The sequence below is a fragment of the Hippichthys cyanospilos genome, chromosome 9 (genome assembly GCF_059441005.1).
Source record: "Hippichthys cyanospilos isolate Australia breed blue-spotted pipefish chromosome 9, RoL_Hcya_1.0, whole genome shotgun sequence".
Classification (NCBI taxonomy): domain Eukaryota; kingdom Metazoa; phylum Chordata; class Actinopteri; order Syngnathiformes; family Syngnathidae; genus Hippichthys; species Hippichthys cyanospilos.
In genome coordinates, this window is record NC_142377.1 from 7,555,124 (window position 1) to 7,569,177 (window position 14,054).

The 14,054-nt window shown below is 41.4% G+C and overlaps 1 protein-coding gene across 2 annotated transcripts in view; it reads left to right on the forward strand.

The window, feature by feature from the left end:
- cdh4 (cadherin 4, type 1, R-cadherin (retinal)) overlaps nucleotides 1-14,054 on the forward strand; it is a 196,335-nt gene that overhangs the window by 86,095 nt on the left and 96,186 nt on the right. The window lies entirely within an intron of this gene.

The window sequence follows — 14,054 nt, forward strand, 5'->3', positions numbered from 1 at the left end:
TACGAAAGGCGACATATATATTATGAGACGTGAGACACCAGCACTCACACCAACATGACTACACAAACTACGCAAACTAGACAATCTTTTTTGCCTGGATGTTTACTGCGGTCTTACATTTTTCATCTTTCATCCACGCTTCCCACCAACAATTCACACCGTAGAACTAACAAACATAAAACTTTTGACGTTAGCTACGGTTAACATTGTACATATTCACATAAAAACACATTTGTAACATATCACATTGAGCTGTCGCGGTTGACGTTCACGTTGTAAGCACTTTAAAAATAACATCACACAGGAAGCACTTCACATGACCCCAAAATAAACTTAAGTGAATTTATATGTTTATAATAAAAAAAAAAAAAAAAATTTTTTTAAGTTTTTATTGATCCTGTGGACTTGTAAATGTTTCCTGGATCACTGGAATTGTAAAATAAAAACAAAGAACAAAGTACACCTTACGGACACTCCTGAGACAGATTTCACAGAGAGACGGAACGATGTGCGTGTTATCGACAGTGACTGCTCTCAACTGAAGTCACGCTAACCTTCCTCAATACAAAATGTAATATTAGCAGCTGCCACAGGCGGCGCCAAAAAACCAAAGGACGAGCCAAACAAAGCACAAATAAAGCACAGAACTTCAACCCTTAAAGCATAATCAGTTCCAAAATATTATTAGTTGTGGACCGGCGGTTGGGAACCAGTGGACCAATGCTTTAGCCTTCATTTTGGGGTAAAAAAAAAAGTGCATCTTAAATTTGGGCAGTTCCTGTACGTTCTTGTGACTTGCTTTGCTCCAGTTTTAAATTTCGAAAATCTGGTCACGCTCGATTGAGGAGCAAATCGAGCCGGATCTGATAACCGTTGGTATTTGTTTAGTAAGGTTCCTGATTAAAATAGCGGGGTGAGGGATGCAAACAAGAGCTGCAAAGATTGCTTGGGATCAAATCGGAGCCAGCCACTGTCTTCAAGGACACGGCAAGGGCAGCATGGAAAAGTTAAGAGCTTCTCTTTCCAACACCTTGCGGCGGCGCCCAGGCTTGAATAATACCAACAGTACGTTTGTGATTTATATACGTTCGTCATTGACCCCAAAGGCAGTTTTTGCAACAGCTGTTGAATTTCTCTGTAGAAATTGTATAAAATAGAAACCTTACAGCTTCGGTCAAACGTCGCCGCCTGCATACAAGCAATCCGACGTATGCTAGGCGTACGAGCGCCTTCATGTTCTCGTTGGTGTGAAAGGAAGCGCCTGCTCAGATGTTGGCCTTGTTAAGGGAACACCAAGCCATAAACGGCATATGCGTTTCCTCAAAGCTATTTTTCTCGGCACAACATCGCACGCCGTGACAAACGCCGCAACGAGGAGAGAATCGTCAAGCGGCGGTAATTGCGGAGGCGGCTACGCATCCGTGTGTCCGATCGTCATTTGCATTCGTTCTCCCTCGACCTACTTCAATTTAACCCTTCTTGGCGACGAAAGTATTTAATGAGGAGCCAATGTGGAGTTTATTTTTTATTTGTATTGACACTCTATAGCACGTATTATTCACGACAGTGAATAATGTGGCGCTTTCATTGGCGCTCGTTATTTAAAGTTCCCGAGAATGACCTTCATGTTTAGAAGTGTTATCTTGCAAATTACATTCCAAATTTTAGTCAAAGAATGACTGTATTTTCCGGCATATAAGACACCCCAACACAAATTCAACAGCAAATATTTTTTTCTCGTGTACAGGCCGCATCGGGAAGATAAGCCACAGGTTGTAAATCAGATATTAGATGAGAATTTTTATTTTGTTATCTTCAACTAGGGCTGCACAATTAATCGGATTTTAATCGCCATTACGATATTGGCTGCCACGATTATTTAAGCTGATCCTCAGCAAAAGTCAAGCGCTTTTTTTTTTTTTAATTACAAGTCAAATCAAGCAATTTGTCAACATACCACCAGGGGGCATTTTTTCCCACATATTTGCATGAAAAAAGCATCTACTTTTCTCACCCTAACATATCATTTACCAGTGTAAAATGGCCTTGAATGTTTTACCTAATTCCTAATATATACACCGTTAGCTGTCAATGGGATGGATTATGAAAATCAGATTGAAAAAAGTGAAATAAATTTGATTTGAAGTGATGGAAAATAGCATTTTGACTGCTTACTGACTAAAATTTTCTTAAAAGTAAATCATTTGCTTGCTTCAAAGGCTTCATTTTTTTCATTGGTTTGCACTCAGCAAGTAAGTTAGCTAGTTTTTGCCATGTCTTTGATGACTATTGAAATTAATGTTGACTTTATTTCCTTATTTTAGTTTATTATTATTATTATTATTATTATTATTTGTAAATATAAAGCCTTGAAGCCTTGTTTATAAACTGCCTGTTTAAAAAAGGGCAATAAATAGACAGGTTTGACCAAACATGATGAATAATCGTGATTTCAATCTTGAGCAAAAACAATTACTATTTTGTCCATAATCGTGCAACCCTACTTTGATGCAAAGATCAAAATACCGCTCAAGGGTTAAACGCCGCAACTGTTCTATTTCTGTACTTCCAAGTCAAGGCTTGAAAAAAGGAGGGAAAAATAATGAATGAATGTTGGAAGTGATGGAAGTGTAAAATGGTGGGGGTGGGGTGTTTGGCCGATGTCTCGGTGCCCTTGAACCGTTGATGCAGCCATCCGCTCTACTGCTCATCACTCAGCGAGCTATACGTCATTCCTAAAATCGATAGCCGCGCGCTTTGAGAAAATATCAGCTTTGAGTGTCGGTCGGGTACACCTGCATTGTGAATGGATCCTCCCCGTGTATTACCTTGCTCCTCCGTGCCCCCCGTCTGCAGTGAGCCATCTTCCCGGCCTTCTCAATGTGAAGTGGCTCCTTGCTCATCCTCTCAGAGCTTAATTGGCTCTACCTGAGGCTGGAGGCTAAGGTGTAATTGTGATAAGAGAAAACGCTGCGCTTGGCTGCTTTTAGTGTCCTTATCTATAATCTCCCGATTGATTATGGTTTTTCTGCCAGCCGTGCAAATTGTTCAAGCCCATCAACTGCAATTGGAAACCACCTTAACTCTGTCTTGGCCATTGCGCAGTGCGCGTCAGCAAACTATAAACTGGATGATGAGGCAGGTAAACCGCTGATATGATGGCTGCAGTTTTTTCGTTTGATTTATTTTTTCAACAGCAATTGTTTATTAGAACACACGGGCAGGTTGCACCACAAAAACAAGTGATTTTTATGCCCCCAACACATTTATGGATGTAGCTGTTCTTTTAAAAGCACATCACAGTCTGGTGCTCTTTAGAAGAGAAAATCAGTTCAATTTGTGTGCTAAAATTGACATACTGATTCTAAATCAGAGGTGTGTACAGATCCCAATAGGTCAGTATTATGAATATATGCTAACCGAAAGCTAGCATAGTAGCATTTAAAACACACGCACACACCACTATTTCGGGCTGATTGTCACATTGCCACCATGTGTGCTCCCCCAAAACCCTACAGGGCGGCAACAATTTTAAAGTGACAATATGTATGATTTTTATTATAAATTTCAAAAACGTGCAAATAATTGTGTTCCAACAGTATGTTTTAAATATAATCGTAGGTCTATTATTATCTTACAATTATATTACACGGGGGGGTGGCACTTCTTCGGAGGCCACGATAGCCGGAGGAGGAGTGCGCATTGCTGCATTTACCGTAATGCCCCTAAAGCTCCCACAGGTGCATGCGAAAAACACTCCCTTCAACTAGAGCTTTTCTAATGAATAAAAAGAGAGGGCTCGACAAGATGTGTTCCCAGATCGGTAAGAGATCTGTAACTTGCATGCGCAAAAAGAATCAAAAGTCTCTTGTCTTCCTTCCTTGTTTGTTATTTATTACATTTTCTCGGTTGCCCGAACCTGACATTAACAGAGTAAACGAAGCCAACTTTTATCGTCTTACAAATCAGTTCCATGCTGTCAGGTTCACCTGAAAGACATTTGTGAAAAACTATAAACAAAGAAGGAGAATAGGCATTAATTTCTACTAATGCATGAGGAGAACGGAGAAGGACTGCACAGATACAACCCTGCTGCCTTCTAAAGCAGTCTCCTCGTCTGAACCAAATAAAAAGAAAGGGTTTTTATTTGGGTCAGAGGTCCCTAAGGTGACATGAAGGTTCCAGCCTTAAAGGGGCAAAAGTGCAGCTGGAGGAAAAACCCGCGGCTGGAACCCAGTGTATTTGTTCATTTATGTGTGTGTATGTATAGGTGGGAAATTAATACATGTATGGCACACCATTTCATGGAGCAAGACATTCTGCAAGATAGTTTTAATCGCAAGTGAAGTGACAAAGCTCAAACACGTCGCAGACACTTTCTCACGGCAAAGCTTCTTTACAAGCAGTTATATTGATTGTAGCAAATGTATAATCACCACATTTACAATTATTCCAACACATACACGTGATAGAACTTGAGAGCAGATACTGGAGTAGCTTTTGCCATTTTCACGAATAAGAATGGAACCCTGAGACTGTTCAATGCCATACTAAAGGTATTTTGGTGTTCAAGTGAAATAACTACAGTATCTTTAGACACACATTGACGTGACTACTATAGTGCTATGAGAATTGAGAGGGAAGTGTAAGACCTCTTCTGCATTCCCAATTAGAGACGTTTTTTTTTTTTTTTCGGCAGCGGCTCTTGAACGATCGGAGACAGCCACTAAGCTCTTGAAGTAAACTCACAAAGGAGCCGTGCGGCAGATGGTTTGTGCAAAGGTATATGTGCAAAGAGGTACTGGGAAAGAACGAAGCAAACAAGCATGAAAATAGCATCCTGTCTCCAGTGGGAAGCTCTTTTTTGCCACCCGGTTTGCGACTCCCCAGAAGCACATTTTGAACTGCTCAAGAACGCCGAGCGACCTATCCAACAGCAGCGATGTTTCAGTTATTTCCTTTGAAAAATGTTTGGAAACGTCCTCGGGCATGTATGGAGACAATTTATGTATTTTTTCGCAAATATAAAAGCACTGCTTGATGTTGAGCTGGGTCCAGCTGTCCCAGTTGAATACAGCAAGCTTCGCTGCAGCCTTTGCCGACAAAGGTCGAGGCGCTTGCTTCAGAGCGCAGAGGAGTGAGCTTAATGGCTGTAAGTGCATTTTTACCCAAGTGTGTGCAGAGAGAGAGAGAAAAAAAATAACAATATATACTTGCATAATCAGGGAGGGATTGAAAGTTTTGTACCACACTACACCCTTTAAGAAAGGTCCCATTATAGGGGAATAGGTGGGGCGGAGGGAGGTAGTACTTGTGGCTGTGGGGAGAGTTAGCGGCCGCTCACCAATGCAAGGATGCACTGTGTGTTGTGTGTTGTAAAAGTAAATAAGGGTTGGATTGTGGGGAATGGGGTGAGTGAGTGAGTGCTCCGGTCTGCAGGGAAAATTAGCGACCGCTCACCATGCTATGACACACTGTGTGTTGTGCTGTAAAAGAAAATAAGGTCGGTGCCCCAAAACAGACACATGCCTGTTCGGTCTCTGTATTACAATCATGAGATCATTGTGGGCGTTGCGCAAAATGGGAGGAGTTAATGCTCAAGTCTATGGGGAAAGTTAGCGGCCGCTCACCGTGCTAGGATGCTCTGTGTGTTGTGCGTTGTAAAAGAAAAGAAAATTTGTGCCCGAAAAAAAGACACATGCGTGTTCGGCCCCCTTACTATGGTTAGGGGATCACAAGGCATGGAAAAGAAATGCAGGCAAGTTTTTACTAAACGCGTTTCAAACGTTTTCTTTAAAACAAAGGAACATCGTAATGCCCACATGCGTTATTGGCAACATTTAGCCTTATAAATGCTGCTCGTCTTTCAAAAACCGAGGAAGAAAAGAACAAGAGTAGGTGATCAGCGTAATGCGGCTCTCTGGCTCCTCACCCCTGTTAATTATTATCGGATTCTGCCGTAAGCTGCAGAAAATATAAATTTCAATTGGACGGTGTCTGTTCCCATAATCACGCTGCTTTATTATTTCAGCCACGGTATATTCTCCACCGATTAGTTCACACTTTATTTGAACATCCTGGCTGGGACTAATGATACACCATTTCCTGGGTCTAATTATACCCACACTAACGGGGCATTTCGAGGAGCAGAGAATGGCAAAGTGCCCCTTAGTTTGTCTCACTTTCATGATCACCTCTCACTGTGGGATTTTTTTTTTCTCTTCCTCACCTTCACGTGTGATACTGTTCTGTCTTTCCGCTCCAAACCGACCCCATTTACAGTACCCCTCACCGACAATAGATTTACAGTTTCCAGATAAAAAAAAATGTGAAGTAGCTTTATTATCACTTTTCTTTACTACCCCACCCGTGGCATAGCATCTTCACTCGCCTCTCTTCAAAGTGCAAGAAAATAAGTATTGAAATACCGACACCTACACTTGAATGAGATCCAGCCCTCAGTGGGCTTAGTGCTCATGATTGACACCTGAGTCTTTCTTTTTCTTTCCAACAAGAGCATTTCTTCTTTAAAAAAAAATGGAATGCATTAAAACTCATATTTTACCAAATACTCACCTCAGACTCAACTTTTCACAGGAACACAAAATAGCCTGGCTTTCATGCAAGCTATGTTGAGGCCATTTCTGTGAATGCCTTTCAAACTTGTGCATTTGGTGCTTTTCTCTGTCAAGCTGGTATTAAAGTGGTAACAATTTGCCTGCCAATCAGCGCTACCTTTCAGTGCACTCGACGTGCACAGGTTCTATAGTAACGGAAGCAGCTCTTGGTAATTTGTGTGCGTGCGTGTTTTTTTTTTTTTTTCAACCTACATGTGTATGTAGGTGGAATTGTATTCCGTGCATTCGCGTGCTTTCCTGACTAATGTTTTAATTTGAAAAGATGGCGTCAACATCAGAGCTGGCACTCTACCGAAGGTCGTGTTTGCAATTGCCTTCCTCCTCTTCGCTACTCATTAAGAATTGTTTTAATTGTACCGCATCCCTGCAACGTTTTCGATTGTGTTTGCTTCCATGTTTCCCACACAGACGTTGTTTAAACTGTTTTTCTTGCGCCCGGTCTTACAACCGCATTACGCTTGCTCCCGCCCACTCTACAGATTAGCCCTGCACAGGAGGAATAAGTCTAGGCTGGTTCCAACATTAATCACTGTCGTTTTGGAAGACACGGGGAGGGGACTACACTTTTTCTTACTCTGAGACTGCCTTTCTATCAAATGTAAATGTGAGTGCAGCACTCATTTTAGAGCTAGTCTTGTGGCCGAGGCTGGTAGGAGACCACGATAAATTAAACACGTTCCTCCCAGCAACCCGATAAGGAAAGAAAGAAAGAAAGAAGGCACGCCTAAGAAAAAAGGTCTGAATGAAATAAAGAAAAGAAGGAAGGGAAGGCAGGAAGAAAGGAAAAAAGAATGACAGTTGCCACGCCTGAGACAACAAGTCCTTGAACAAAAGAAAGGAGGCAAAAAAGAAAGAAAGCAAATGATAGAAAAAGGTAAAAGAAAGAAAGAAAGAAGAAAAAAAGAAAGACGGCTGGCCCACTTCAGACAACTAGTCCTTGAACTCAGAAAGAAGATAGAGAAAGATAGAGATACTGTACAATTTTCCAAAAGCTACACGGAATACTAATTTAATCTGAGGAGAAACTTTCACCAACAGAGAATACTAACAAACTGCAAAACAGCTCTTAAATCCCTGTTTGCATGGTGATGTCATAGCTCCAGAAATACCTGAAGACGCGAGGATGAGCGAGTCAAATCATAGAGAGCAGATTAAGCAATATTCAATAATAATATTCAATAATTAATGACAATTATGCTTTGTAATATGGTTCTAGAGCAGGGATCACCAAACTTAATTAAACCGAGAGCTACTTCTTTGGTACTGAGTAACACGGAGGGCTACCAGTTTATGTGAAAACCATGATCATGTTATTCATTTCTCACAATAATTAAGAAGCAGTTGTAGTAAATATGTAAATCAACTGTAAGATGTAATGCACATGTCATATATGCATAAATGTTCGTAAAATTCCTACAAAATCACAATATTGTATCACTTGTAAACCATATGCAGAACCGGTCTGCGGGCTACTCATGTGATACTCGGGGATGACCCAATGCCCGCGGGTGCCACGTTGGTGACCCCTGTTCTAGAGTTCTCATGAAAAACCTGAGTTTTAAGCGTTGAAGTTTAGGTTCATGATCTATGGATGCACGTGAAGTGCTTGTTAATTCAGTGCCACATCTACTGTGGGTGTAAAGAAACATCAGCAGAAAAGCGCACTGTCACCAAAACGGCACTGCATTTATAAATACAAGCCGGCCATTATTTTTACCCGGAAAATAGGCTATACCGTGATAAATCCCCATTCGGACCGTTATAATTGGACATAAATCTTGGTGTGTCTCACCATTTCCTCCACGGTGAGACTAAGTGCCTCGCTGTGTGCAGACAGGCGTCTTTGAAGAGTTGGAGCTGACTCGTTGTTCCTGTATCAATGCGGGGAGTCGAGCAGAGGCTCTCCATAAAGGGTGTGAAAAGTTACCATTAGTGTCAGACCGTGCGGGCCAAATTCAAGAACGGAGGAGGAAGCGGATGTGTGTGCCGGAAATCAAGACCTAACCTCGGGAGCGAACGGCGGTATTAGAAGACGATCGAACGCGTCGGTGTCACCCGTGGCCGCCTGCCGCCGAGTTTGCGAACGGCATCAGCATAAAAGCCGCAACAGAACGCGGAACGGTGGATGGCCCAGGAATCCTCGGAATCGTCACGCCATCTCTTTGTCTCACCTTTCCCTCCCCGTGGCACCGTCACCTCAATGATGCTTCAGTCGACTGAATCCTTCCCCCGTTTTCATGCATGTTTAATGCCGCCGCGTCAATTACCGCGGATGGAACTCTCCGCGGCTCGTGTCAACATTTTGCACGTTCCCCGCCACGTACAAATGGTCTCACGCCTCCAACCTATCGGGGGCTTTGAAGAGTGTTTTCACATGCTGAATATTTGACATCGCCCGGCAGTGCAAAGCAGATTGCCGGGATGTTTTCTCCTTTCCTCTTCCTTCCATTGAAGCCTCATATATTTGTGTCCTTAGGGGCGATGTTGGCATGCAGTAGAATTAGATAGTGTTTAGCCTGTGGCGAAAATGTAGATACTTATCCCAGAGTGTATATCCCAGAATGTACACATACACACTCTGTATTTTGCCCCGACGGGAGTACTAATCCCAAAGAGATGAAAGACGACTCCCTCTGCTCTCTGATCTCAGCATCCCACTGGGGGCGGCTCATTTGATGCCTGATGGACAGAGACCGGTCCGGTTGATGCATACGGTGTCCTTGACCGTAGCACAGCTGTAGACTTAGGCCAAGCGCCATGCTGATCCAGAGAGTCAACCTAATAGAAATCGATGTCTGGCTTCCTTTTTATTCAAACTCTTTGCGGCGCCTCTGTTTGGACAGTGAGCAAAGATTAAAAAAAAAAAAAAGAATGCGCCTGTGAGGGTGCAAGACACCTTCACACCTCAACATGAGTCATGTGTTAGAGTAGCGGTTCTGAAATGGGGGTTTGAGAAGGAACTTGAAGGTGAGATTAAAACAGGGATTTGCAGGTATCGGCATATATCATTTAAAAAACTAAAATAAATACAATAAACCTTAAAACAATTCAACAACGTAGAAAGAGGCAGTCAAAGTGATTTTAGATGTATGCACATAAGCAACCCAAAGGCGACAGACACAATGGAAACAGAAGATGCCCTAGAATTGAACCCTGTGGAACACCATAATGGTCAAGTGCGGGACTCAAGGCTAACACAAAAAGTTCGGTGCATACGGTGTGACATGGAGTTAACCTAATAGAAATGGATGTCTAGTTTCCTTTTTTTTTTTCAAACTCTTTGTGGCACCTCTGTTTTAACAGTGAACCAAAAAAAAAAAAAATAGAAGGACGCGTGAGGGTGCAAGACACCTTCACACCTCAACATGAGTCATGTGTTAGAGTAGCGGTTCTGAAATGGGGGTTTGAGAAGGAACTTGAAGGTGAGATTAAAACAGGGATTTGCAGGTATCGGCATATATCATTTAAACAACTAAAATAAATACAATAAACCTTAAAACAATTCAACAACGTAGAAAGAGGCAGTCAAAGTGATTTTAGATGTATGCACATAAGCAACCCAAAGGCGACAGACACAATGGAAACAGAAGATGCCCTAGAATTGAACCCTGTGGAACACCATAATGGTCAAGTGCGGGACTCAAGGCTAACACAAAAAGTTCGGTGCATACGGTGTGACATGGAGTTAACCTAATAGAAATGGATGTCTAGTTTCCTTTTTTTTTTTCAAACTCTTTGTGGCACCTCTGTTTTAACAGTGAACCAAAAAAAAAAAAATAGAAGGACGCGTGAGGGTGCAAGACACCTTCACACCTCAACATGAGTCATGTGTTAGAGTAGCGGTACTGAAATGTGGGGTTTGAGAAGGAACTTGAAGGTGAGATTTTAACAGGGATTTGCAGGTATCGGCAAATATCATTTAAACAACTAAAATAAATACAATAATCTTTAAAACAATTCAACAACATAGAAAGAGGCAGTCAAAGTGATTTTAGATGTATGCACATAAGCAACCCAAAGGCGACAGACACAATGGAAACAGAAGATGCCCTAGAATTGAACCCTGTGGAACACCATAATGGTCAAGTGCGGGACTCAAGGTTAACACAAAAAGTTCGGTGCATATGGTGTGACATGGAGTTAACCTAATAGAAATGGATGTCTAGTTTCCTTTTCTTTTCAAACTCTTTGTGGCACCTCTGTTTTAACAGTGAACCAAAAAAAAAAAAAATAGAAGGACGCGTGAGGGTGCAAGACACCTTCACTCCTCAACGGGAGTTTGTGTGAGAGTAGCGGTTCCCAAATGGGGATTTGAGAACGCACTTGTAGGTGAGATCTAACAGGGTTTCTGCTGGTATCGGCAAATATAATTTTATGTTTTCATAGGGATGTCAAAACAACAGATAAAATGAAATCAATTAATTCCAGTCATCGCTACAGTGTTGTTTTTTAACCGTGCTAATTGAATTTTTAATCCCGAATGCTTTCTGTATGATAATGAGTTTTTCATCAGGGCTCTCGTGCTTGAGATGTTAGAGACTGGAGGACAAAAGTCAGTCAAAACCTGAAGTGGACACTAATTGGCTAGCTTTGTGTTTGACATAAGGTGATGCCAGGGTTTGCAGATGGCCGCAGGGAATAGGTTTTGTTTTTACCATGTGAAGTGTAATTGCAATAAAATAGATTGACTTTTTTTAAAAATTTCATTCAGTTTGATGCACTTGTTTTTCTTTCAATTTTAGACTAACCTGCAGCCGATAAAAACCCTGTATAAATAGGTACCACAATTCCTCAAATATATGAAGGCTCTGCATTTGGGCCACATTAAGAGTTTAGCACTAGTGTAAAATCTATAGCAAAACAGAATATAATCTTTTGTAAATTTTTATATCCGTAAATTACATATTTGTTGTGAGTTAAGTGTTTGTCAGACTTGCATTCATTTTTTTAGAATTACCCAAAGTTGTACACCATCTGTATTCCGCCAAGTTTATGATTGTGTGTGTATGTTAAGACCACAATTAAACGAGTCAAATGGAATACCTTTTTGGTGTTCTCTAATCGGTGCACTCTTAATTGAATCCGAGTTCGTAAACCTTTACATGATCCTCTCGGTTTTAGTAATATTCCTGTGAGTGAACAAGGATGGACTCGGATGTTGGTCCAGTCTGCTTGCTTCTTTTCTTGAAAATAACACTGTGACAACCTCAGCTAACACATGCTAACATGTTTAAAAGGATACAGTTTTAAGTTAACCATTTTTAGAGATATAGATATATATATAGATATAGATATAGGTATAGATATAGATAATAATCTTATTTTTAGTCGCCGCTGCGAGTGGTGGACTGCGAAAGGTTTCTCTGCAAAGGTAGTGCTTTGCAAAATATCATTGAGATAAATTGGGTACGAGCACATGAGTGAGCAACCCAAAGGCTGCAGACACAACGGAAACAGCTGCGGCCCTAGAGTTGAACCCTGTGGAGCACCATACTGGTCAAGTACGGGACTCGAGGGGAACACAAAAAACTTCTCTCAGCCAAATCAGTATAACAGTATAAACCAATCAAGACGAGCCAACGGAGTACTGCAAGTCAACTTCTCTTCGGCAAAACAAGACACGGTCTCCAGCGTCATTATCCAGGAGGATGTCATTAAAAATATATGTACACATGTAGATGACTCCATTTTATTTGGATGTAATGATGAAATATTCATTTTTGAAACATAATCACTGAAATATACATTGGTGAACGGAGAGGAAAATGTTGCAGCTGTTCCATGTTGGTCCCTTCAATATCATGAGTATAAAATGATGCATAATTAACGCAGGGAGCCCTGTATTCAGCACAACACTCCATGAAAAGGAAATTACCATCTGATGCCCTCTACATTTAATCACAAACAGCTCTGATGACAATCTGTAGAACTGATCCTTAATTCCCTACATGATTGGCATCTCAAATGAACACATAAAAGAATGGGGGGGCAACACAAATCAGGAGTGACTCAACTCAAGGTGTTTGCTCATTTTCTTTAATCTGCATGCCACTATGAAAACGGGCACATTTTATGTGTATTTGTTCAAAAGCATTTTTGAGTATTGTAACCTTGTGCATTGCTGCACAACGTTTTCACTGTTTGTTTTGCCACAGTTTTTAGACGTGTTAAATGAAATCAGTGGTTCTCAAGGGGTACGTGACGTAAATCTTGAACAGGGTTCCTGTAGTAGTCAGTAAATGTAATTCAAAGCTTTTTTTGCCGTGATAGAAGTGCGTATATTTCTTTTCAAATTAAGAGCAAAATAATTGGAACATTTGCCAACGTATTGCAAAATTACCTTATAGTGACTCTTGCAAAAAAGTGCATTCTATGCATTTGTAAGGTTTGCATGGATCCTTTATGTTTGGATCCACATTATCATTAGTAACAGGATTTTCGGGGAAACGAGCCAGAAGTCAAACTGATGATGTTTCACGATTCGTTCATTGGATACCATCTTTCCGCCTGTCCCATACCAATACAAGTCCGCAACTCTATTGTTTGTTTATTTCTGTAAATTTTAATTTCTACTTCGTGATGGTAAAACAGGTGACGGTAAAAGCGTCCCATACAGGTATGCGCTACTGTTGCGAGTACCCATACATTGAAATAAGATTAGGTAGATTGTCAATCCTGAGATTGTCAATCCGGAGCTTTAAGGTGCGGTTCATCTAAAAATACTTTGTGGGGACATGCTATATGTTATTCCTTACGTTTATTGTGCTTCATCTTCGAAAGGCTCATCTTAGATTTTAAGATTGGATCACAAAAAAACAGAAAGTATTCCAAGGAGGCATGAAAATGAATTACAATTGCATAAACCTATGCTTTTAGTATGAAATTAGAAGAGAAACAACTGAATAAAGAGCTCAAATGAATTCCAATCAACCAATAGATAACTCTCAGTTTAAAATCCAATCGGTTCACTTCTTTGGAGCCGACTAAAAAAAATACGCAAGCTTCCTCTTCCCAAACTTTTCTCCCATGTTGCTAAGCCGGTTAGCCTCACAGCAGCGCGCGCAGATTCACCTTTGCTTGACACTTTAAGCTGCTGCTGAAACAGGTGGCCCACAGGACACCTTTGCCCGCTCATAAATAACCATGGCCGACGTCGGAGCCGTGTAGTACACGTGGGGGTCACCTCGGCACAAGGAGGGCCCCGCTGTCCGTGGGCGGAGTGGGAGGCCGTAGGAGTGGCTCAACCCTTTGAGAGCAGCAGGCGACTGATTAATATTTAGGACAAAGCATCCTGCGCATTACGCCCCCTTCCCCCCAGGCTCGATTCGGCTTTCTTCTTCTCATGCCTTGGACGCGACAGGTGTCTTTTCAGCTGCGGATGTGATAAATGAAAGGCTGTTTGAGCAGAAAATAAAA